Genomic DNA, 25,477 nt, shown 5'->3' with positions numbered 1-25,477 from the left:
GCGGGGGCCGTGGCAAACGGACTCTGCACTGGGGAAGTCGTTTCATTTGGGAAGATGTTACTTGATGAAGCTGCTTGGCTTTCTTTGGGGCTTTCTGCAGCAAGCACACGCCTTGCCCCACTTTTTAAAAATGGTCTCTAGTCGGGCTGCACTAACATGGCCGCCAGCCCTGCCTCTCCCCGCTCTCCAGGACTCACACCCTCCAGAAAATCCAGGGTCCATTTATGACAGGTGGCTGCAGCCTGGGGGGCTTCTCTGGGGTCTGGGAGAGGCCAAAGGGCTCAGGTAGGCCCTTCGCCCTCCTGGCGGCTGGTCCATGGGTCCCCACCCCTGAGCAATGCTGCTGGGCGGCTGGACCCTGAATGAACCTGAGGCTGACGTCAGCTTCTCCCCTTTTCCCTCCCTCCTTCCTTCCTTCTCTTCATTTGACTAGAATCCCTTTCTTCCTCCCCTTTCACATTTCTCTCTCTCATCGTCATGGATGCCACCGTCTGCAATTCACCCCGAGCCCTGAAATTCGGGAAGAGGAAGCGGCGGGCGTGCTCCATGGTTATGGCTTCTCAGCATGTGGGGCACTGACTTGGGGGAGCCCAGTCTGAGCCCCGCTCAGTGCAAACGCTCACGTACAGGGCAGTGGGGGGCCGTGTGGGGTGGCCGGGAGGGGAGTCTCCAGGGGGAGCCGGTCACGCCTCTCCGAGGCTCTGTTAGATGCGTCTGGCCCCCCGTTTTTGACGTTTCTGTCCGCTTCTCTTCGTCACACACACAGGTGCGTCTTGCCTTCCAAGCTCGTATTCGCTGTTGGCACTTGGGTGCATTCGGAACGTTCTGAGTGGGGACAGGATGTCGGCCGGAAGGCCACGCACCCAGGCCCGGGGTCTTCCTCTGGCACCCAGCCCCGCACAGGACACTCCCCTCACTGGAGACAAAGGGCACCCACAGCCCGGCCACAGGCTGAGCTTGCCACACACAGTGTGCTTGTGCACGGGTGTGCCCGGGAATCGTGCGAATGTGCCGCAGCAGCACCTTGGAGCAAAACCGCGCTCCCGTGATTCAGCGGAGGCCAGGCCCAGAGTCTCCCGTCACCGCCGGCTGCCCCGCAGGAGGCTCGCTCCTCCTGGAGCAGAGACGCGGGCGGGATCCGCACTGTGTGGCCGGCGGTGGTGAGGGCGCCAGGGCATGGGAATGAGGGGAACACGGAAACGGGGGCCGAGACACTTCCTGACCAGGACACTGGCCCGCCGGGCTGATCCGAACGCTCCGCCCAGAGACTGACTCCGTGTCCTAACGGACGTCCTCACCCCGCCCGGCAGGGAGCAGGTGGACCCGTCTCCATGCCCGAGGCGGGGGCTTTGTCTCCATGGAGGCTAAAAATGGGTGAGAATGTGGGAGAAATGAACTTCTGCCGTTTCAAAGACGGGCTCAGAACGGATGAGCCCAGCCCCGGCCCTGCTCGGAGGAAGGAGGAGGGACTCTGTGAAGCGCTCGGGCTGCGCAGAGTGAATGTTAAGCAGCGTCGTCCCCCAGAAAAACAGGCCTGATTCAAATGCACGTCTGAGCTTGTCTTCAGCTGAAGTGAAGTTTCTCGAATCCAGCTGTAGTCCTGCGGGCGGCGGGGGTGGGGACGGAAGCGGAATGTCCTCCCGGAACCGAGCCTCGTGCCATTTGAGAAGCAGAGCACATGCTGTGGACTTTTTTAAATACAAATCTGGCAGATTCCACATGACCCGTCCCGTTTCTCAGGATGGTTAGGATGCAGCGCACATGATTTATTCAGAACAAGGTCCGTTTTTAGCTGCATTTAAGTCTCCTATTTGTTATTTAACATGTGTTCAATGTTCTCTGTCCCCGCTGTGCACAGCTGCAGCTGCTATTTTTTGGCCGTTTCTGTGACGGGGAGGTGATTTGTGTCTCGCAGCTCACCTTTCCATTCTGTGGCCTGCTGGTTTGATGTTTCCCCTAAACTTTGAGAAATAAGTTCCCCCGTGCCGTGACCCCTGCCTCACTCGGCTGGGCAAACGCGGAAGTTTAAAGGACACAGCCAAGCATGACGGACCTCTGATGGGGTTTGTGGAGACACATCGCTGGGAGCCGGGTGCACGGGGATTTGGGGACATTTATATCAAAGCCCAGAGCCCCCTGCCCTCACCCCTCGTCAGCTGGCGATTCGGAAAACCGCCTGTCCTCCAGCAAGAGAACGTCGGCTGTGGTTTAACGCGGCACCGACGGGATCCTCGAGGACTTGGCCAGGTGGGAAGCAACGTCTTCTCTGTCACCTGAGAAGGGCGGAGACGCCCCCGCCCCTGCCGGCCCCAGCGCTGTCTTAGCCAACACCCAGCAATGTGCCAGCCAGGCTGGTGGCCTTTCTGGAGCGACCATCCCTTAAGGAAGGGACCCAACTCCGGAAGAAGAAGGTGTCAGAGACGCCCCACAGCCCCTGCTGCCCTCTCCCCGACGCAGCCGCCCAGACAGACGGTCACGAGGCCAGCAGCCCGCGAGCACACGGCACAGGGCAGGGCCCGGTCTGCAGAGGACCCAGGTAGGCAAACAGCCAGTGAGTGTGAGTGTGAGCGGGTGTGGTGCCGTGTGGCAGGGTAGGGGCCCTGGAACCTCGTCGTGCCCTCCCCACCCGCCACCCCCACCCCCAGGAGGGTCTGCGGCTGCGAGGCTGCCAGCCCGGCCCCGACTTATCTGGGACCCACTCTCCGACTCTGCTGTGAAATTGAATCTTTCCCTCACCACCTCTCTGACATGAAAAATATATAATACAGTGAATGATTAATGCAGTTATAAACTATACCTGAGATAAGATTTAAGTATTCATATTTCTATCATGTTAATACAACACGATAAACCCTTGAAGCAAACTTGACCGGGGCATTTGTTATTCTGTCCAGTGTTCAATTATTCTTTGTCCAAACACAATTTAGGGGCTTTGCTGTAACGCGGTCGCTTGGTGCGACGCATTATGTGTTTCTGGGAGATAATAAGCCGCGGGGAAGGCCGGACTCGGAGGGGCCCCGGGACCCTGTGGACGGGGCGCCCGCGCCTGCGCCCAGGCTTCCTGAGCAGATCGACGCAGCAGATGCTGTGCTCACATCACTCGCCCTCCCTCTCTTTTATAAGAGAGGCTCGCGGTCAAGGAAACCTGATTTGCCATAATCACAGGAAGCTTAAAAGCTGCCGCCCCCCACACCAAAGGCCGTCTTTATCTGTTACTACAGAGAAGTCATTTCCTCGTTGGGTCTGAACAGCCAGCCCCCCGCCCTCTGCTGCCCAAACTTCTTGCAAGCTGATGTGCCTCCCACCGCCTCGTTTTTATACTTCCGGCGATGTAGATCTCGCCTTTCAAGCGCCAGCCATTTATAGCTTGTTCTAAAACACACGTGGAATTAAGTGAGTCGGGTCTCCGCCATTAGGCGCGAGGGAGGGGCCTCACGCGAGGTTCGGGAGCAGCAGGGTGTGTGGTGGCCACACACCTGGGTTTGGTCTCTGATTAACACATCTGTCTCTGATTAACTGATACCTTGAGTGGCTTCCGCTCTGCCGGCTTTGAGAGACGAATAGCAATTCTTTTGCCCCTTTGGGTGGGTTTGTGGCCACAAGCAGAACATGACATGTCCTCGAAAGCCAGCAGAGAGCACGCCAGTGCAGGGGCTCAGGGTCCTCGAGGGGCAGAGTGCTCCCTGCGAGGGCCAGGGAAACAGGCTTCTCTAGGGGGCAGAGTGGGGAATCGAGCCTCAGCTGAGCCGTAACAAGGAGGAGAGCAGTGCTTGGGGCCAAGAGGAGATGGGCGTGTGCTGGGCGTGTGCTGGGTGTGTGCTGGCCAGGCGCGGGCGGGGTGGCAGCCAGAGACCCTGCACTGGGGCCGGAAGAGACCTGGGTGGGGGTGGGAGGACTTCTAAGGCTGTTTGCTGCACTGAACCAGCCCCGTGAGGCCGGACAGCAGTTACCTGTCGGGGGGCCTGAGGGGTCCTCATCCCAACTCTGCAGAAGTGGACAGATGAACACTTCCTTGCAGAGATGAATGAAATCGCTGTTTCCACAGCTGCCTTTCTGAAAAACACAGCCTCCTGCACGGGGCCTGGGTGCTCAGTGACCCCTGGCCTCCAACTGAGCGGAGCGTCTCCCTGTGGCCACAGGGCCCAGGACCCCTGCCTCGGGACACGGCTCTCAGTGGGATTCTGGCTGCCGGTGTCAGGGCGCTCGGCTGGCGCGGAGCCCTTCCCCAGAGCCGCACCCCAATATCTCGCCTGGCTGGGGTCCCCCTCCTCCGTCAGGCCTGGGAAGGAGCAGACCACTGTCCCCAGAGTGGGCTACCGTTTGCATGGCTGGGACAGGAGGGCCCTCCGCCTCCCATCTCTGCTGCCTGCTACCTGCTTTTGAGGCCCCTTTAACAAGGAGAGGTATGTTTTAAGGTAAAACACTTAACATGATCTTGGGCTTAAAAAGAGTTTATTCACCAAAACAGAGATTTTCCCCTAAGAACATGTTTAGCAGGGGACAGAGGGAGGCTCTAGAGCTGCCACGGGCCTGGGACCAGTGATGATATGCTTAATGAATGAACCGACGAGGAGACTGTGGGGGCCCCGGGTGGGGGGCGGGGCACCGCAGGCTGGAAGAGGCCCCTTACGGAGGCGCTGCGTGTTCCAGCAGAGAACAGGCCTTCAGGGGCTGTGCCGAAGGGCACGGAGGGGTGGAGAGCAGAGTGTGGGCCTGACCTCACCGACCCTGAACACCTACTCGGATCTTCAGGTGGGGGCAAAGTGTACCCCCCTGTCCTGGTCCCCGGGCCCCGGCTTCACAGAGTGGCCCCAAGGATGCCCTGCCCACGCTGGTTCCAATTCCTGTGAGCCTGCAGCCCACTGGCCCCGGGGCCCCCACGCAGCCCCTCCTCCAGTCGCTGCCTCCGAGCCGGAGCACCCGCAGACCCAGGGCGGTCGGGACATGCTCCAAAGGCCATCTGGACGGACCCCTTCCCTGCCGCCCGTATTTCCACAGTGGGGGCTACAACCACCAGAACATTCTAGCAAATAGCAGAGAGGCAGAAATGTCTCCTGACCCAACCACCCTGGTCGTGCCCAGGACTGTCCAGCTCTGCCCCCAGCGTCCCATTTCCCAGGAGACCCCTTCGTCCCCATCACAGCAGGACGGACGCCCCCCCCACTCCCTGCCCCCGCCACACAGCAACTCCTGGTGGCTGGCTCTGAGAAAACCGTCAGAAGTGTGCGCCGGGATTCAGGTGCCGAGCCTTGGCTGAATGATTACAAATGAGCTAAACAGGCAGCGGTGAGGAAGGAGCTGGGAGCATCAGCTCCGCACCCAGTCGGCTGCACAGAGGGTGAGTTGGGGGAAACGGGAGACGTGGGGGGTGGGGGGTACATGTGATGCAGACGTACTCCACACGGGTGGAGGGTGCACAGTGCGCTGGCTGCTCGGGTCCTGGCATTACTGCCGACCGGCTGGGTGCTGGGGCAAACCACCTAACTCGACCCCGGCCCCAGTCCCCTCGTCTGTAAAGGTGGGTAACAGCACCTGGCCAGTCAGACAGAGTGGGGTGCAACGAGTTAATGCAGTCACCTGGGGTGGGGGTGGTGGAGGAGGAAGGGGCGGAGAAAGCACTTACTGAGCCTGCGGGAGGTGCCGGGCTCAGAGCTGCACCCTGTGACCACTCCGTCCTCACAGCGCCCCCCATAGGCCGGTGTGAGGAGTTGCCCAAGGCCCCACGCCAGCACGTGGCGAGCCAGGGTTCCTCATGTGCCCTCTGACCCCTGCAGTCAGTGCCAGGAGCAGCCGGGTTGCCCCGGGGTGAGCCCTGTGGGGCACGGTCTTCCTTGTTTGCATGGGCAGGCCTGGTTCCAGATGGAAGGGACCTGTGTGCCAGGGCCCCACTGCTGCTGACGGCCACCAGCCCAGGGCCCGCTTGTGCCCTGAGGAGAGGGTGTTGCCATAACTTTAAACAGCTGGTCATCAACTGAAATGTCTTTAGAAAGAGGCCACCATTGCCCAGGATGAAAACGATATTGTAACGTGGACAAAGAAGACCGTCAGCCACACACCTGACCGTGCCATCGAAGGTGGCAGAAACCTCCAGGTCCCTGGGGGTGGGCAGAGGCGTGTCCCAGTTAGAGGAGGCCCGGGGTCCTGCTGACGGCGATGAACTTGCATCGGCCCGCAGCCTCCCACGGGCTCTCCGGGGGAGACCCCCGTCTGCAGGGGTACACGTGTGAGCTGGCCGGGAGAGAGGTTCGGCGAAGAGCTGCACCAAACTGGAAATGTGGAGCGAGCCCTACTAGCCTCTGGCGCACTTCAAGGACAGGCCGGCAATCATAGGAGCGTGTGAAGCTCTCAGAATCAAGATCACTGTCGTGGGTTTTCTGAAAAGGAGAGTCCCGCTGAGTGGCCATGACTGCTTACGGCCGAGGGGAACGGAATGTGGAGAAAGTGTAGATTCAAACTCAGCGCCTGACTCGTAACTGCGACTCAGACACACACCCGGGGACGGAGCAGCAGGGTGAACGCATAGTCTGGCCGAGTCAAACCACTTTTGTGCTCGCTCTGCCCGGTGCCGGCCCCTCTCCACGGCCATGGCCAGGGGTGGCGCTGAACTCAGGAGAAAAGCCGTGTGCCCGTGTGCGCAGAGTATTACACTGCACTACACGTTTGTCAGTGAAATGTGTCGCTCTGTCTCACCACACGCCCAGGACACACGCACACAGTGATAACGTTATAACACGGGTTTTCACATTTTTCCTCGTCTCTCTCATCTGCAGGTACCGTCGAGGACAGCGTCCCGGGCTGGTGAAGAGACTCCCGCAGAAAGTGCTGCGACCTCCGAAGCCACAGGTCTGTGCCCCAAGGGCCCCTGCCTCCCCGCCGGCGCTCAGCCACCCTGCATGCTCACGCCCCCCCGAGGGCCGGCAGGGAAGCGTCCCCAAGCTGCGCTTGCAGCCACATCCCTGGCCACCGGGCTGTCAGGGGCGGAGACTGTGTTCCCCAATCCTGGGGGCCGGGCACCTATTAGGCCATAGGTAGTGCCTGCATTCTGTCACCTGTGGTGACAGCTGCCAATGGGAGAGGGAATGTGGAATGTCAAGTTCTCTGGCACGGCTCCCGGAAGGATCTGTCATCCACGGGCTCTGTCTCGTCACTCTCTGAAGCGCTGCGGGGCCCACCCGGGCCTTGGTGCAGCTTTCTCTGAAGGCCGCCCTCCCGTCAGGGTGCTTGGTGGGGAGAAGCCCACCATTTTCCCTTGGTCTGGTTTTCCCTGGAGAAGTGAAAAGGTGTTGCGACCTTGCTGATTTGATGCCTGTGTTTCTGCTGAGATCCCCTGGAGGCAGGAATTGGGTGGCAGGGGGGGGGGGGAGGGAATTCGGTTGCCTCAGACCCTGATAAGGTAGTGGAACCTCCGAGGACTGACTCCTGTGTGTGTGCCCCAGGGCCCGCCCCCCACATCCCCGAAGGAGGGCCCCGTCTCTGCCCCATTGCCAGCACCAAGCTCCTGAGGGCGGAGCCCATTAAATGCACTCCTGCATCTACTCCTCATCCAGCATGTGAATCCTGGAGACTCGAGACAGGTTAGTTGAATTTAAAAAACAAGGAAGCATTTATTTGGGGTGCATGGGGTGGGTCATGATTCCCGGCAGCACGGCCAGGTGGTTGAGGCCGGGCCGGGGATGAGGCAGGGCCCGCATCAGCCTCTCTGTTCTCGCTCACGCACCCGGCAAAGTCTCAGCTGAAATGGGAGGCTGGCTGTCGGTGAGTCTGTCAATCCCTTGCCTTGAGCGAAGACTCAAATTCATTAGGCGGGTGAAAGAGCCTTTAAGAAAATGTTGTCAGAAAGAATCAATCAACTTCAACATTTTAAAGCAAAATGTACATCAGTCTCCGCGGGGAGGTTTTCATGATACGGCCCCTCCTGGCCTCAGCCGCTCGGGCTGCTCCGGGGCCGCTGGGGGTGGCCACAGGTCCCCATTCGAAGGGAGGACTTTCTCTTGGGCTCCTCGTGAGTCACCCACAGTGAGACAGGGCGCTAGTCCTGCTTTCCAGGTGCCCTGGACTGTCTTCCATTAAAATGAGGAAGGGAGGGAGGGAGCGAGTGGGGGGCCTTCGGTACTCGCTTTCCGATGGCACTGGGGGCCCTTCCGGCCCCCATCACTCGATCCCCAGTGTGGCCCCCGGGCTGGTTACCATCACCCTCATGTTTGCTGCCCTGAGACATTCCTGATTGGCTGAAGGGCACCGGCCAGACTGCCTCGCCATTCCCAACAGGCGAAAGGGGAGAAATAAAAACCGTTTCAGGAAAGCAGGAAGATTTTCTTCAGCATTTGGGTCTGTGAGGCCCCAAAACCGGGCCTCACAGACCTACCCTGAAAGTGCAGAAGTGGGAGGAGAGGGGGTGGCAGGCAGGGGGCAGCTCAGGGACACGGTGAGGGGAATGACACTTGTCACCGGCCCCAGGTGCCTGTGTTGGAGCTTCAAAGGCCAAAACTCAAAGGTCCGAGTTTGGAGGAAGGAAAGGTTTACTGATCGAGAAGGTGCCGGCCGAGACCATAGGACCCAGCTGGTATTTCACATCCCACTTGCTCGCTGGGCCAGGCCAAGGGTGGTAAGTGTTTGGGGGACCAGGGATGCGGGACGCTGGTGGCAGGTTTAACTGGGGGACCTCGGAGCTTGGCTGTTTGTGGTGAAAGGGCATCAGCACCGATGTCCCTGGACAGCAGACCCTGAGCTTCCGGAAATTTCCGTGTTCAGGTTCTGGGCGTGTGAGGTCCTTTGGTTCCCTGCGGGTCGGGGTGGTGGAGTGGAGTGAGACTTTGGTTCTGGGCAGCTGGGGTCAGGGTGCTCTCCTCTGTGCAGGCTGCAGCCACACAACCTGCCGTTCGGGTCTTGTCTCTGCAAAGGCAGCTCAGTGTCTCGGTAGCCGGTTCTGCGAAAACAGTGTCATGCCTGCCTGGTTATCGGCACTGTTTCTGAACCTTTTCTGAACCTTCATTTTGCAGTAGGAGTTTCACTTTTAAATAAGCCACAGCCCAGCAAATTGAGTTTTGTTTTGTGGATGGTGGAGACTTTCTCAGGGCTAGCCTTGGCCTGGACCTTCTGTGTGGGCAGGTGAAACTGGGGTTCCTAGATGCCCCCTCCCTGACCTCCCCCCCCCCCCCCCCCCCCGCCAAGCTCGGTCAGGACTCGCTAGGGCTGGTTTTCCGGGACCTGCAACAGCATGGAGTCCTGGTAGCAGATGCCTGCTGGTGCCCCACGGCAAGGTCCCCTGGTGCAACACCCAGGGTCCAAGGCAGCAGGACCGGCCTGTGGCCAGGCTGCCTCCCTGAGGCTTGTTTCTGGAGAAGCGCAGAAGTCTGGGGGCTCCGCCCGCCCCGGGCTGTGTGTGGGTGCCTGATGCCCACGGGGCCAAGTCCACCAGGGTTTCGCTTGACGTGACTGTACTGCTCGGAAGGCGGCTCCTCTGAGCTCTCCCCACCGGCGAGCAGAGGGGGCGGGTCAGGGAGGCCTCCTTGCTGCCGCCACACTTCCCCAGGTCCCTCCGTGATCGACAGCTCCTGTTTTGGCACCTGCAGATAATGAGATCTGGAAACCGGAATCTCCACCGCCGGAGCCTGCCAGGAATACTATCCTCGGTCTCCGCAAGCCGCTCCTGCCGCACGCGCACGACCTCTACAAATTCGAGATGTCAGGACGCAGCCAGGAGCTGAGGCCACGGCCACTCCAGTCCAAGTGGCTATTGGCTCTCGAACGCGTGGGAAGGCGTCCTTTATCTCGGGAGAGTTATGGATTCCCAGACAGGAGCGATCCTTCATTAACCTACGTGTATTTGGAATGTAGATAATGTCTGTCTTTCATCACTCACCGGGCCGCATGCGGGGAGGCCAGAGGCTCAGGGCCCGGCGTTCCCGGGAATGCGCACGCGTGTGGGGCCTTTGTCCTCAGCGGCAGTGGGGGGCCTCAACATCATAGATGACAACCACTTAGAGTGTGTCGTGCTCTCTGAGGGGCCAGGAGGGGCGGACTTTGAGCTCCTACACGTCCCTGTCTTCCACTCACCTGCACTCGGGCTGCGGGCTCTGTGACGGGTGGTGGTGGACTGACGGCTCCACGCACGAGCGTCCAGTCTGTGTCCATGAGAGAGCTGCTTCCCATGGGAGGGCGAGCCGACACTCCGGCAGACAGGCCCTGGGCTCCCAGCCCCACTGTGGTCCCAAGCATGGGCACTGCTGGGGTGCAGGCCACAGATGGGCATCCAGAGACCAGCTGCCTCAGGGGCATTGGGGTCAGGCAGCGGGGTCAGCCAGTGGAAGGCCATCTTGGGGACCTGGGCCCATGGCCAGCCACCTGGACACCTCAGCCTGCGCTCCGAGTGAAGCCCACGACCCAGGGTGTCTCTCCTGGGAGACTCACCTCTCTGCTGCTCTGGCTGAACCCCCGTGCCATGGACACGTCCGTGCAGGTGACCTGGGAGCTGGGGCCACGCCAGGGAGGAGTCTGAGGAGCGGGAGGCCCGAGTGCCCGGGGGCCTGCTCCCCTCCTCTGCAGGGCTCGTCTCCAGCAGTGAACAGGGCCCTCCACTGGCCTGGGAAGCAGACATGCCGCCGAGGGTCTGTCCTCCTCAGTGGGGCCTGGAGGGGTCTCCCCCTGCTCAGGAGGCCCATCCAGCCGGGGGCTTCTCCTGTGAGAACAGGGACATCCGATGTCAGCCAGAGGGTTTGTCATGCGCCCTCCACACCGCCCCCACCACAGCCAAAGGCACCTGAGTAGGATCATCAGTAAGACTGAGAGCATCAGAAACCCAGTGTCCTTCCTGCCCCCAGACACTCACACAGAGACAACGTGCACAGAGACACACACAGAAACGCACGTGCAGACACGTGCACACAGAAACACAGAGACACACTCACACACAGACACATGTGCACACAGAGACGCACACATAGGCACACACATACAGATACACACAGACACATGCACACAGAGGTGTGCAGACGCGCACACACAGACGCACACAGACGTGCACATAGACACACGTGGATACAGACACGTGCACAGAGATGTGCACGCACACACAGATGCATGTGCACACAGACATGTGCACACAGAGACACACACAGATGCACACAGAGACACATGTGCACACAGAGATGTGCATGCAGAGATGCACACGTAGGCACACACACATACACACAGACGTGCACACAGAGACACACATGGACACAGATACACGTGCACACAGGTGCACATGCACGCACAGACACGTGCATGCAGAGATGCACACAGAGACACACATGGGCACATGTGCACACCAAGACACACAGACACACGTACACACACAGACACGTGCACACACAGATATGCACAGAGAGACACGTGCACAGACACAGAGACGCATGTGCACGCAGAGAGGCATGTGTACACAGAGACACACACACACTACTGTCAGAAAACCAAGGCAATTCTCTGATCTCGCTGACGGCTCAGAGGGACCCACAGGGCACCGACGAGTCTCCCTCTGGGTGACCACATCGCCCCGGCCCCCCCGACAGTGTATTTCCCCTTTTTCTTTTCCTCTCAACAGCGTCTAAGGACAAAGAACAGCTGCAGGGACCTACCCAGGCCTCACCTGGGAACCAGAATGAGCTCAGGGGGCACCAAGTGCACCCCCCAACGCAGGACTAGCCCTCCCCGTGCGGCTCCCCACCACATCTGGGCTCCTGGCCCACACACACGGCAGCCAGCAGTCGGGTTCCTAGCGCCGCAGCCCGCGTGGCAGGGAGAGACGGCAGCGGGGCGAGAACACGGCCACCCCGTCGCCGGGCCCTGTGAGCAGCCCCGACAGGGTAGCCACGCGCGCGGCCAGGCTGGCTGGCTGGCTGGTTCCCGCCAAGCACCGATGCCGCGGTGGCGGCAGGGGACGGGCGATGAGAGGCAGAACAGGGCAGCTGCAAATGAAAATCACCCTGGGGAAGGTTACAACTAGATAAAGTTTTCGACAATAAGATTCCGCAGACTGCTGACGGGAGCAAAGCTCAATATTTTAGTCTCAGTACAAATTTGCCTCCATCCCCTACAACTCCCATGCAGCCTGCCCACAGCTGCACGCTGTAAACAACCAACAAATCTATTTCCATCAGCCCTGCTGATGCCAGGAGAAACGCGCCGAGCAGAAGACGTGCACAGATGCGGAGCCTCACCTGGGCCGGGCCTGCCCTCCGGTTGGCCCCTCTAACTTAATATCGTTGTTACAGAGCTATTGGTCTCCTGGTAGCGGGCTGGCTCCGCACACCGCCTCTCCTTCCAGCTAATCTGACAACTCCAATCCAAGAAGCATCAAGGGCCCAATTAAGGAGACACATCTTATCAAGGAGCTTATTTTGCATAACAGAATACAAATGACGAATAAAAATTTAATGTTTAATAACTTAGTACAAAGAGGGCTGTTGATATGGAATGCCTGGAATTTTTATGGAGGCTGTCAGACTTGTGATAAAACTGTTATATAGGGACACTTGGCAAAAAACAGCGTAGAATCTTTCAGTAATGGTGTGCGCATGATATTGCATTAATTCTTGATGGGGAACTAACTGGAGGCCTGGGAACCGGCCAGGTCGCGGTGCAGGCGGAGGCCGCTGTGCGGGCACAGGCTGCTCAGGCGCCCTGAGGGTGTGGCTGGCCCTGCACTCGGAGGTCATGAAGGAGCAGGTGCCCGGCCCCTCCCAGGGCCCTGGGGCGTGTCTTCCCGACACGGAAGGACAGACATGTGGTTCCGTTCCTGTGCCGCTGCCCTGCTGAGGAGGGGGGGAAGGGTAGGTTCCACTTTGGGGCCCAGCGGTGCCCCTGTGAATGAGGGTGAGCGGGTGGTGAGGGGAACGGGGTGCAGAGGGGTGCAAACGAGCATGAACCTTGTCTGCCTCTGGACTCCAACACCGGACCCCAGGCAGCAGCTGATACCAATCCTCAGAAGTCAGGCCTGAGCTTGAAACAGTCCTTAACCCTTCAGAGCCTCCCAGCGCTCCGGCCAGGACAGCCTTTCAAAGGCACGTCCACTCAGACTTTCTGTGGGACCCTGAATGCAGCCGGGCCCTGGGAGCGAAGCCACAGCTACGGGGCCCCACCTGGACGCCGGCTCTGCCCTGCGCTGACCTGCAGGCACTGAACAGGTGCCGTGCCTCTAGGTACCTCCACTCCTTTGCCTGGAACTCGGGTGCCACCTCTGAGTCCCAGCCCAGAGTCAGCACACAGCACACGACCCCGGCCACCGGCTGCCCGCGGGCAGTCAGGGTGCTGCCCATCCCTCGTGTGGCCCCCGAGCCTGGGCCCAGCGGAGCCTGGTCCCACACTGAATGGTTTTTGGCTGAGCTGGAAAACCTCTTTGGGCCCTGTGACTCCATGGAATTCCAAACGTCCATCCAGAGAAATGGAGCCTGGACCTCCAGCGACGCTTCACTTTAAAGTGCCCACTAACAGGGCCTGAATGTGAGCCGAGACGGAGGGCAGCACCTTCCGAAGTACGCGTCAGAGCCGAGGGGACGAGGGCGAGTCCCTGCTCGTCCTGTCCTGTCGCGTTAGTGCTGTGACGCTGGACACTCCATGGGCGTCTAACACTCAGACAAGCCAAGCAGAGCGTGGCCCCTGTAGAGCCGGCATCAGACCCCACAGGCGGATGGGAACCTGGGTGGGGTGGGGGCAGGGGTGGGGTGGCTCGTCCACTGCCCTGCATGGTGTGGGGTAGGCTCTTGGCAAATGTAACCTCCTCGACGGGGCTCATGCTCTCCACAAACTGAGACCAGAGCCGGTGCACGGCGGGGCTTTCTGGTTGAAAGTCTGCTGCGGGCACGGGGTCTGTGTACCATGCTCCCCCTGGTGTTCGGGGAACGGCCGGTCCCAGTGAGTGTTCGGTATTCGGGGGGCCCTCCCACACGTTAGCAGGGTCCTGTCACAGTTCAGCCCCATGGGCACCACTCAGGGCAGACTGTGGGCTCAGAAAAGGGGCCGCCCCAGCCCTGCGGCAGCCCAGAGCTCAGGGACGTGCGGGTACCACGACCCCTATTCCTCTGGGTTCTCACAATGGCCCTCACATCAGGGGCCTTTCTGGAGCCCAAACTAGACGCGAGTGGGAAGGGCCCCCAGGGAGTATTTGGAGCCCAGAGAAGTCACAGCCTTGTCCCTCCACATCACTACGTCAGCGCTCACAGACTCCGACGCAGACCAGAGAATGACACGCCTTTGTCCCACAGAGGCGTCAAGGCGCCCAGCGAGGATGGGACGGAATCGGCTTCTGCTGCTGCACCCTCACCTGCCCGCGCTCCAGAATAGCATCCCACCTCGATGGCCGTGCTCTGACCCGGTGGCCTCAGCCCTGGGCGCTGACAAGCAGCCCGTTACTTCATCGCGTGTCAGGCACTCTCTGCCACGCGGCCTGGTGACTGAACGCGCCCCGCGAAGGGCCCTGCGATGCTCGCGGCGTCACAGCCGTGGGTGGGCCTGCGACTGCAGAGTTGTTCGAGGCACAACCGCGGCTCCGCCACTCCCATCTCCCAAACGTTTGCTGCTCACCCAGCGGTTCCGAAAACCTCAGACGCCCCGCCGTGATTCTTCAGAGCTGGTGCAGCCCGTGATCGCCCCAGAAAGAGTCTGTTCTGTCTCTCAGTACTTGAGACGTGACCCCACACCCCTGTGACCGGCTGTGTCTTTTGTGAAGACGGGCCCTTTGACCCAGGCCTGAGCCGGGACACAGAGAAGCAGGCATGCCTGCACCTGGGAGGAATTCGCGGGTGGCTGGAACCGAGAGCAGGACCCTGCGGCCTCCCTAGAACAGGGCCCCTCGGGGGTCCCTCCCCGTCTCAGCGGGGGTCTGCGGCACGGTGCTGGCCCAGTGCCAATCGCAGCACCCAGCGCTCCCAAAATGACGGCTTCCCTCTGGGAAACGAGCCAGCGGGTGGTCGGGAGAGCCGGCAGCGCTGGGCCGGCTCGGCGGGTGCTGAGCACAAGGTCTGCGCCGGGCGCGGGGGATCCTGTGCAAACGCACAAATGATCCAGGGGCAGCCTCGGCTCCGGCTGCGAGCCAGTGAGCGTGTGAGCGAGTGTCTCGGCGTCTGTCACACGTGTCTGCCGCACAACACAGGGCGCTCCTCTGGCTTCAGGGTCCCCCTGCCAGCCCCTGGCGTGTCCAGCGCCTGCACATGGACACAGGAGCGGCCGGTGCAGGGATGGGGCCGTGTCTCGCTTCTCTGCAGTGCTGGGTACCAAGGACAAGGGCCTCCTGTGCCTTCTTCTCGAATGGTCCTTGTTGTCCTCTCTGACAGAACCACGGTTTCCCGTTTTAAGAACAATAAATACGTTGCCTGGCTGGGTGGCTCTCAGCTGGAGTGCCATCCTGTGCACCAGAAGGTTGTGGGTTCGATCCCCAGTCAGGGACCATACCGGAGGTGACCCATCGATGTTCCTCTCTCACATGGATGTTCCTCTCTCTCTCAAATCAATAAACATATCCTCGGTGAAGATTTAAAATCTTGCTTTTTAAATCAAAAAAACATGAAGCCATCAAGCTGGAGTAGAAAGAAGCGCCTTTGGGCATTTTTCATGTCACCTCAGGAGAGGAGGGACGTCCCGCTGACCTCTGCAGGGTCTGCCGCTGTGCCCAGGCCTGGGCACGGGCTCCTCCTGGCGGGTGGACACAGACAGAGGGGCCCAGGTGTCCTGCAGGCGAAGGCCGACCAGCCCCTGCAGGCGGGATGCGTGAGGATGGGATGGGAGCCGGGGCCCTGTGCTGGCCCACCCAGTTGTGGGGGTTCCCGGCAGGTCCCTGGAGCTGTTAAGTACCGTTTGGGGTGGGATGCGCACCCGTGGAGCAGAGTTTGAATCCGCCCCCTGTGGCGGGCCGTGCCCCACCCCCGCTGACAGGCCGCTCCTCAGAGCCGCTCGGAGCCTCGAGCACTTGATCCACGCCCTTCGAGGGCACACAATTTTTGTGAAGAGACACTGAGTTGAGAGAACTCCTCTCCGGGTTTTGAGGAGTAATGGATGTGGCCCTCGGCAGCCCCTGGCCTTTTCATAGTTCATAATGAAAATGAATGTTCATTTTTCCTTTAAAACTGTCTCGGGCTAAATGATACTGACGCCTTCAATTTTTAACATCATAATCAATAAAGGCTGCTTATGCACACTTTGCAAAACCATCAGTTTAGAAGTTTGAAAAAAAATCTGCATATGGCTGCAGCTTGCTGGCTGGAACGCGCCACACTAAATCTTCCGAGTTAAAGTTTTACTGGTGTGTTATGAGTAAAAGTGCCTGGTCAGCCATCTGCCAGTTTCCCTCCGAACATCCATATTTCCAGCCCTTGCTAAACACTGGGAGCCCTCGGTCACCAGAGGCCACCTCTGCAATTAAACAGCGGAGCGCGGCGGCACCAGCAAGGGCAGGCCGCAGGGGGACCGTCTCGTATTAATTTTAAAGGTCCATAAAGACTGGATCTGACCCGTCCGAGATGACAGACTGGCGGTTAAGTGCGTGAGAAACTGCTGCCCCAGGAGACCGGACAGCGGGGGAAGGAGGACAGAAGACAAGGAGGAAGAGGAAGGAAAGGACGGTGCGTGGGAGTCAGAGGCTTCAGCTCCTGCTAATCATGGCTGGTTAGTCCGCCGCCCCCTCCACCGACCCGATGGGCGGCTGAGTCAGTCGTGGGAAATCAGCTCCTCCTCCAGGGCCCCTCTGCACCTGGGGGCTCTGCCTGCACAGGCGCCTCTTTCGCCAACGTTTATGAAGAATCCAGTTCATTGGCTCTCGAGCATAAAGTCAGAATTGGAGGGGACGCTGCACTTTCTGGCTGAGCGTCGCTCTTAAAGCAAATAGCTCTACTCCCTCAAACGCTTCTAGATGAAACCAAATGGCATTAATCACTGGAAATCCCCCATCTGGGCGGAGAAAGTGGGGACGGTCAGGAAGACCCACCTTCCCAGGCCCTGCGGTCCTGCGCGGGGTTGCTCCCTTCTCATCTGACCTGTGGGATCTTTGGGGCCGAAGTGTCACATCGCAGGGTAAACGGGGGCGAAGGAGCGGGTGAGGCGGCTGCATGAGGCCCGTGAACTTGTGCATAGCAGTGTCTGCAGAGCCCGGAAGCCCGGGATGCTGCTCTGGGAGCCCGGAATAGGAAGAGACGCCTGCCACACATGTGGAAGCTGCCTGGGGCCACACCTGTTCTACCTGAGCCTGAAAATCCTGAAACCCACCCAAGGCGGGTGGGTGAGGCAGTGCTGCAGGGGGTGGGGTGAGGGGTGGCCGGCTCTCCCCGGGGAAAGTGGGACCAACGGGCGCAGAGGGAGCTCCTGCCTGTTTCCAAAGGCCTGCTCACCTGCAAGGTGCGGTGCGCACAGTGGAGACCCTGGCCCCGCAGCTCTCAGACATTAGGGCTCAAGACCGGCCCCCAAAGCCCTGGTCCCAGGACAGACGGGCTCGCCAAAGGGGCGGGGCGTGTGCCGTGTGCAGAGTCAGGCGCGTGAAGACAGTATTAACGGGAAACTCAGAGCAAGACCCGGATTTGAGGAGCCAGTTGCCGCGCCCAAGTGTTGGGGGCAAGCCTGTCTTTTCCTGTCCTCCCCGTTAGAGGGGCCCTGACTGGGAGCCGAGGCCCAGGACACCTTTGCAAATGGGTCCTGGGCCTCCGAGCCCACACCTCACGCAGACAGAGCTGCAGTCTGACGGCCGTGAGCAAGGCGAGAGGGGCCCAGCATCAAAGCCGCCTGGACCGTGCCCGGGGACGGAGCACCACCTGCCTCCCTTCCAGTGTCGGGGGGACCATGGCCTCCGGGGGCTGGGGGGGGGGGCTAGGTCATGTTTACGAGCCACGTCGCATAAGCCCACTCGCTCGGCCCTAGCAACCTGGACCGCTGAGTTCAGCAGGTGCCCACACCACGGCCGGGGCGCGGAGGCCCGCTGAGGAGAGCCCCAAAGGCCTGTTGCCGCCTCACACTCAGCCCAGCCAACGCCAGCAGCCACACTCCCTGCACGGTCAGGGCTGGTGTCTCAGTGCACCCCGTCCCGGTACCCGGGGACACCCATTTTCTGGGGAAGCGATCATAGCTCAAGTCAGCTCGAACGGCCCAAGTGGGCGGACCCCAAGTCCGGTCCTGCTGTGTGCAGGCCTCCTGGCACTCAAGTCCAGGTGAGGCTCCACAGCAGTGGGGGTGGGGTCCGCCAGGGATGAGGAGGTTTTTATTAGCTGACGCACCTCTGCGGAAGGGGAGCCTTCAGCAGGTGCGGCCAGCTGGTGGGCCCCAGATCCAGCCACCAAGTCCTTGCAGCTCCCGCTTGAAACCGGGAAGACAGGGGCAACACCCAGGGGCCCTGGCTGCCCCTGCCCGCCCGCTGAACCTGCCCAAGGATGACAACACCCAAAGAGGCAACACTCTAGCGCCCAGGGGAGGGCCCCACGCTGAAGCTGTGTACCTGGGTCTCACGCATCTCTCGTCTGCCGGGGAGGCGCTCCTTCTGGGGGCGGGAAGGCCGTGGGTGCCCTTGGAGGGAGACACAAGTCCGTGAACGGCAGGAGGTGCGTTTGCTCTGACGTTTGCACAGCACCTTGAGAACGCATAAAAGAAGACAAAAGGGAAAAGGTAAAGATTACGAGGTGTATTTCCTGCAATATTTAATAATCACATTGAAACGCTGACATCAACCGCTCTGCATTTACAGATCTCGGTCTCCTTTGAAAATTACACCCCGGCATTTAATTCACCAAAATAACTCATGTTGTGCAGTGCAACAATGTAGTGAAATAACTCATCTCGAATATGCGGATGTGAATAGATTTAACACGTCTGCATTGAACGGAATGAATTCATCTCAGGGCTGAGAAGCTGCCGTTCTCTTCCGAGAGTTACCGATTATTTCGCCGTTCCCTCCAGTTTACGTGTTTGTTTTTGTTAGATTACTTTAGGAATTAGGAAAAGAGAAAGGCAGAAACGCCGGGTAGGTTTTTCTCCCCTCGAAACAGGGGAAAGAGGCATAAATAATCGCTTGCATTAGGACCTCGTTTCATTAGAAATTATATTTACAATTGTGCGGAGGCCAGGGAGAGCCGCATCCACCGTAGGCTGGTCGGCGCACTCCTCGGAAAACGCTGTGTTTCCTTTACGACATCCTCCCAACACAACTAACTCTAGAGACTGAAATTATTTTTGAAGTTGGGTGTAAATCGCTGAAAAGAATCCAGCGTTCAGGCGCACGGCAGCCGCACCCCCAGCCCCCACGAGGAGGAATTCATCCGCCGGCCTGGGGTCCTTCCCTGATGAACACAGGAGACATGTTTATGGGTCTCAGTTTTCCCGAGGGGCTGCCCTGGTTTCCAGGGCAGGGCTGTGATTCCTGGTCTCTGGTGGGCATAGGCGCCCCGAGGGCAGAGGTGGTGGGGACTGAGGATGGGGGCCAACGTGGGGAGCTAAGACCACGGCTGGAGGGAGGGAGCAGGCTCACTGCCCAGGTGCCCTCATCCACGGCCCACGTGGGCCTAAGCCACTCCGGGCCCTGGGGGCCCACCCAGGGCAAAGGGCTTCACCGGCAGCAAGCAGGCTCCTCTGGGTGCCAGTCCTACCTGTGGTAATGGCCCCCCCCCCCGGCCACGGACACTCTGGGCCCCGCTTCCCCGGGAGTGGGAGGGGTGTGGGAGGTGTAGGGATGGGCCCAGAGCCTGGGCGGAGGGCGGTGCGGGGGCCAGGCCTGCATCCAGGGCACGCTGTCCCCAGGGGCCCCATGCACTGGGTCCGGCCCCAGGGTCGGTCTGCGGCTGTCTCGAATGTGCGGTCTGTCCCTCGCCTCTCCAGCGGGGATTTTGATCCTGACCCATCCCTGTTGAGTCTTTGCAAAGCGCTCAACTTCGTTTCTACAGAAAGAGATAAAACCATTTCGCTCACGTTCCGTCAGTTTACTCAGTTTATTAAACTGCATGGAGGCCATTACAGGTGAACCAGGTGTGAGCGGGTTTGAGCACAAAGTCCTGCGACCCTGGGACACACTCAGTCGCTGCAAACCTCGCCCGAGCGCCCGGGATGCGGGGCCCTGGTCGGTGCCCCCCGGGAGGGGCAGCGTCCCCCGCACCCTGGGTCAGAGGGGAGGCAGGACTGCATGTCACCCCGGAGTTACTGGGGAATGGTCAGGCGAGGCTGAGACTCCACGCTGGCGCCCCCGACGGCAGCCCGGCCCAGGAGCTCCTGGAGATGACAGGGAGCTGCGGCTGGAGAAGAGAAGAGAAGGAAGCCGTGCTCTGCATTTGCCTCCTGGAACCCCCCTCATCTGGCAGGGGAAGGTGACTGTGACAAGCTGGGTGGTCTCCCATTTTTCTTCCTTCCGTGCGAGGGGACTTTCTGTCCCCAGCTTTTGTGAGGTCTTTGTCACACCCTCAGCCTCAGGACACGGCCCCAGTTTGCTTCATCCAATGACCGCTGACCAGACGTGATGTGACCACAGGACTTTATCGGTGTTGCGGGATCGGACCCCCCTCGGCCACTCCCACACCCACCGTGATTGAAACTTGCGCGGCAGCCCCCATTCCTGCAGCCTGGGCCCTGGAATGAAGGACTCGGGGAGCTGACCCCAGTCCGACCTGCTGCCCAGAGTGGAGTCGCCCGACCAACCCAAGGGCCCAGCCTGAGAAACACCAGCCCCGGGGCAGAGGGCTGTGTGCCCCGAGGCATGGCTGCCATGGTGACACTGCAGGGCAAAGCGGGAGTGGGGACCTGGCAGCGAGGAGCCCCAACTCTGCCTCAGCTGGTGGGGGAGGGGCCAGCGGCCATCCCCGCCCTTCCTGGGCCCCGTTTCCTTATGGGCAAGGTGGGGCTTCACAGTAGCTGGTCCGGAGCCCTGGAGCCTCCCGGGGAGGGGAGGGAGCGGAAGAGGAGACACCCTGTCACCTGTGGGAGGGTGGCACCACCACTTGCACCTGCCCCACACCAGGAGACATGCTGGACCCACACACCCCGCACGCCTTCCTGCCACCGGCCCGGAGCTGGGGTGCCAGTGTCCCCAGAGGTGATGCCAGGGTCTCTGGGGCGATTCCCAGCAGCCGGGGCCAGGCCGGGCTCAAGCAGCTAGCTTCGGGTGGGGTCTCCCTGGAAGGAGGGCTCTGACAGAGTCCGTGATGAGGAAGGACGGCTCCGAGAACACGGGGCGGGGGGCAGGGGCGGGGGACGAGGCGGGGAGGCCACCCGCAGTCACTTCAAGGCGCACTGTCTTCCTCAGCGCCGGGGCCACTGTCAGAAAGGCAACTCCATCGAGCTAATTAGCAGGGTTCGCCTCGTTACAAATCTGCTGTGGGTTTCCTGGCACCAAGCAGCTGCTTTGGCAAAGAGCTATAGGGACCTATTAACAATCGCAGGCCTGCAGGGAGAGGGGAGGGGAGGCCTACGGGGGAGAGGAGACCTGCTCTGGAGCAGGCCAGCCGGCCAGGGGCAGGGGAGGACGTGGCCGGACGGAGCCCCTGGGAGTGAGAGCGGGTTCACGGCTCCCTCACTTCCCCTCTGGAACCGCTTGCTGCGGGAGTGGAGGCGGCTTAGGAGGCAGCCTGTCACGGCGCCCTGTCATCTGCCCGTAATTACAGTCCGACTGATTTACTGACGGGCACCGACCATCCTGGCTCGGGGGTCTACGGTGCCCGTCTCCAAGGCTGCATCCACGCGCCGGGAGGAGGCTGCTGGCTCCCTGGCCCGGCTGTCACTCAGTGGCGGGGGTGGGGGTGGGGGGGGCCGCAGCGACGGCTCCCCGAGCCCTCACCAGCCGTCTCGCTTTATTTTGCTCTGATATTTACAGCCGCCAGCAAACGGACAGAATGCGGGCAGTAGGAGGAGCCGCGCAGGCGGGGCCGGGGGCCGGGGAGGGTGACCAGGGACAGGCCCCTAGCAGGGCCGTGGTGCAGGCTGCACGAGGCCAGCATGGCCGTGTCTGCTCGGGATTCCCGTCGGGGGCGATGGCACCCGGCCGTTGGCTTTGGGAGCAATGTCCGAGTTCCCTGAGCCCCTGCAGCCTTCGGGGGACTCAGCTCCCCATCCCCTCCCGACACACAGCTGTCCTCTCCTTGTTCTGGCTTTGCCAACGCAGTCCCGGGACGCGGCCCACCTGGACCTTCCTGGGGAAGGGGTCACGGAGCGCCTTCCCTGAGGGTCTAGAGCCCACACCCCTGGCGCTGGCCCCTGAGCGGCCTCTGCTCCCCCAGCTACGCATTCTGGGGCATCTGCACCATTGTATGGGCAGGCGGGCCAACATGTAGAACAGAACAGACCAGCCCAGGCTTCCCAGGCCCAGGGGTGATGGGAAGCCACGAAGAAGTCACATGCCCGCCTGGAGTAGGCGCTACGAGGGAGTGGGGGCAGAGGCCAGACCCGGTCTGAGGTTTGGGGTTGCCAGGACAGCCTGCCAGGCGCCCAGAGCAGAGCCAGGAGCCCTGGCCCTCGGGGTCATGCAAGTGTGGGGTCACAGGGGATGACGGCCACATAGCCCTCTCCCTGGCGCCCTGTCTCACCCTGGGGTCTGCCCCGCTTGGCACTGCCCCCCTCGTTCCTGCTGTGGCGACAGTTGGAGTCCACTCTTCCCAGGTGCTGCACCCCCCCAACCTTCAGAGCCATGAGCCCTCGTCACCCCTAAGTCCCAGGAAATAAAGACACGTCCGCCCTGGGCAGTGACACCCCATGCAGCTCCCTGGCCGGCAGGACACTGCGTGTAATGCTTGCAGCTCGAGATAATGTAACAGTTTATGTATAGATACATTTTTAAACGGAAACTGTGTAACAACGCACACAGGCTTTTAAAACAAACACAGTGGCTGTCTCCTCCAGCAGATAGAGGGGAGTGTAGGGAGGGGCGGGAGACCCTCCAAGACGAAAGGAATTTGTTTTCCAGGTGTTTTTCCCTTTGCCCTGTCTGCTGGGGACGCCTGTCCTCGTTCTCTGGGATAAGCAGTGTTTGGGGGCAGGATAAGTGGGGGACACCTGGAGGACAAGCTCACAGGAGCCCGGCCAGAGCGGTGTGCTCTAAGCCAGCCACAGAGACATCCGGGAGGCCCGGGACTGACAGGAGCGGGGCCCCCAGGCCTGTCCCCATGCCCTCCCCACCTCCCCAAGACTGAGAGTTCAGCCTTGGTTGGTCTATGTCCCTGGTCCCTACGTCAGAGCACAAACCTAGAACCCAGCGGGTCCCAGAACGTCAGGGCTCACGAACGAGACTGAGCTGGAGGACACCGGAAAGATTTAGATGGAGGGACTTCTGCAGCCACCGAATCTCCTGTCTGTAACAGCCAGGAAGGACCACCCTCAGATGCTGGTGCCCCCAAGGCATCCATCCCCACCCAGCTCTGAGCATGTGCCAACCACCTGCACACTGTGTCTGTCTGCTCCGTACAGCTCAGGCGCATGATGCAGGTGCTGGGCAGAAGCCACACTCTCGGGAGGAGGGGAGACAGCCACACAGGCCCCACCCACTGCTAACTCCCTGCCTATGGCTGCACACCCAGAGGGCGTGGCACTGGGGTAGCAAACACCCTTCATTGGGGGACCCGCGAGGGAGGAGGAAGCCCAGAGCCCACACTCACCTGCTCTCTGCTCCCATAGAAGCTGGGAAGGCAGGACAGGAGAGAGGTTCGTGCTTTTCTTTGGAATAAACCCCTGGGTCACCGGGTGACCCACGTCAATCTGCCAGTTGGTGTGATTCACCCCTAAGAGCCAAGGACAGGGCTTGTCCCCAGGGACAGTGGTGGCCTGGGCACCAGATGGACGTGACCAGGAGGGAAGCAGAGGTTCGGTGGCAGGGGTGTGCAGAGCAAGGAAGTGACCCCAGAGGGTGGAAGGGGGCAGAAGGGATGGCAGGTGGGGCCAGTAGCTGGGGGCAAGGGGCCTTCAGGAGGAGACGCCCCACCAGCAAAATCCTGAGGCGCAGAGGGAGCCAGGTGGGCATAGGAGACCCTTGGTCTGCAGGTGGGTGGGCTGCCACACTGCCGCTGGCCGTACCTGAGTGACAAGGAATTGGCGAAGGCTGTGTCCGGGATGCGTCTGCAGAAATGGACATGCAGGACAGCACCCTGCAGGGTGGCCCTGGGGCCGTTGGAGCACAGGCCAGGGGTGATCGCAGCACACGAGGACAGCCCCCCACTCTCCAGGACTGGGGCAGGTTTGGGGTGTCCCAGATAACGGGACAGGTTCCCATCCAGAAAGTAACATATGAAGCAAGTCCCCCTAGCGAGCAGCTGCCTGGCCCAAGTCAGGAAAGCCTCATCCCCCCACCCTCACCCCAGGGGCGTCTCTGCCCAGCCAGGCTTTGTAAGGGGGCTGCTCAGGGCGGGCACAGGCCGTCAAAGAGATGGGGGAGAGCGAGAGCTCAGTCCTGAGCATCTAGCCAATATACTGACGTCTAGGGGTCAGACGCTGAGCTAGAAGCCCTGTGTTGAAGCCCAGTCTCCGCCATCCCGGCTGCTGCGCCAGGAAGTGCCCCTGCGTGCCGAGACTGGGGGGCAGTGTCCGCGGCCCGGCAGAGCCAGGGAGCAGCCTGGGGTCAGGTCGGACCGTCTGCAGCAAACTCAAAGTGTGGTGCTGGGAGGGGCCCCTATGTCCACTTCAAGAGTCCTCTGAGCAAAGAGAAGGGGGCCCCCGGGGCCCTTGAAGCCAAACGGCAGGCCTGGCTGGTTCTGGAGAAGAGGCCGGGACCCTGCCCACAGACGCCCCAGGCAGCAGGACGCTGAGTGGCCCTGGGGAGACACGGGCCCCTGTCGTCCCTTCAGGAGAAAGAGCTCGTCTCCCCCAGAGCAGTGGCATCAACGGCAGCCTCTGCGTCCCTGCACTGGGCACCGTTCCCAGCGGGAGGCAGGGCCCACGCAGACCCGCACCCATGTTCGTCCGGGCAGCACGGCATTCGTCCCCACAGTCCGGCTTTCATTTCCGAATCCAATCAGCCTGTAGGTCCCCAGGAGGAGCTCTGGGTCCTCTTCTGATGTCCCCTCGCACGATGCACCCCAAGCAGAGGGACGGAGAGGGGACAGAAGGGACAGAGCCGACAGGAGGAAGCTGGCCTCCCTGCTGGTCCTGTGTGGGCAAGCTCCCCAAGCCCAGGACCCTGAGCCGCAGCGAGGGCGCCACGCGGGGGCCTGGCGTTGCCCCGAGGGCCGGCCCTGCACCTGGCTGGACCCCGGGCGGGGGACGTGGCCACCCTGCCCACTGCCTCATCGCACCATGACAGCCGTCTCGCTGCCGTGATGTGAGTCGCCGCTGAGGAGTGTTGACAGGCGACCAGCTTCCCTCTGACGCCCTTCAGGCAACCTGACAGGTACCGGCCGCTGGCCACCAGCGCCCCCCCCAGCAAGGCGGGACGGCTCCCCAGAAAGACTCCCAGTGAGGCCGGTGCCTGGAGAGAAACCAGTCCTCAGAGCTGTTGCTGCTGCGGCCCGGACGTGAGGGGCCGGGGTGCTCGGGAGGGGCGCCCTGCTTCTCAGAGCCGGGTGGG

At 61.0% G+C, this 25,477-nt stretch overlaps 1 protein-coding gene across 2 annotated transcripts in view; it reads right to left on the bottom strand.

Moving 5' to 3' along the window:
* Nucleotides 1-7,592: 7,592 nt before the first annotated feature.
* TSHZ3 (teashirt zinc finger homeobox 3) overlaps nt 7,593-25,477 on the bottom strand; it is a 129,634-nt gene continuing 111,749 nt past the window's right edge. Inside the window, exons 2-5 of one of the 2 annotated variants that reach the window (XR_008425690.1) lie at nt 18,449-18,580; nt 10,057-10,678; nt 9,208-9,816; nt 7,593-8,926 (exon numbers count right to left, since the gene is read on the bottom strand). The gene's annotated coding sequence lies outside the window, so the exon portion shown is untranslated. Of the gene's footprint in view, nt 8,927-9,207; nt 10,679-18,448; nt 18,581-25,477 lie in introns of both variants that reach the window. The other variant, XR_008425691.1, reaches the window with a different exon arrangement.

This window comes from Desmodus rotundus, chromosome 12, assembly GCF_022682495.2.
Source record: "Desmodus rotundus isolate HL8 chromosome 12, HLdesRot8A.1, whole genome shotgun sequence".
In the NCBI taxonomy this organism is placed as follows: domain Eukaryota; kingdom Metazoa; phylum Chordata; class Mammalia; order Chiroptera; family Phyllostomidae; genus Desmodus; species Desmodus rotundus.
The sequence above is the reverse complement of the archived record's forward strand: the minus strand, read 5'-3'. Positions and strand labels throughout refer to the sequence as shown.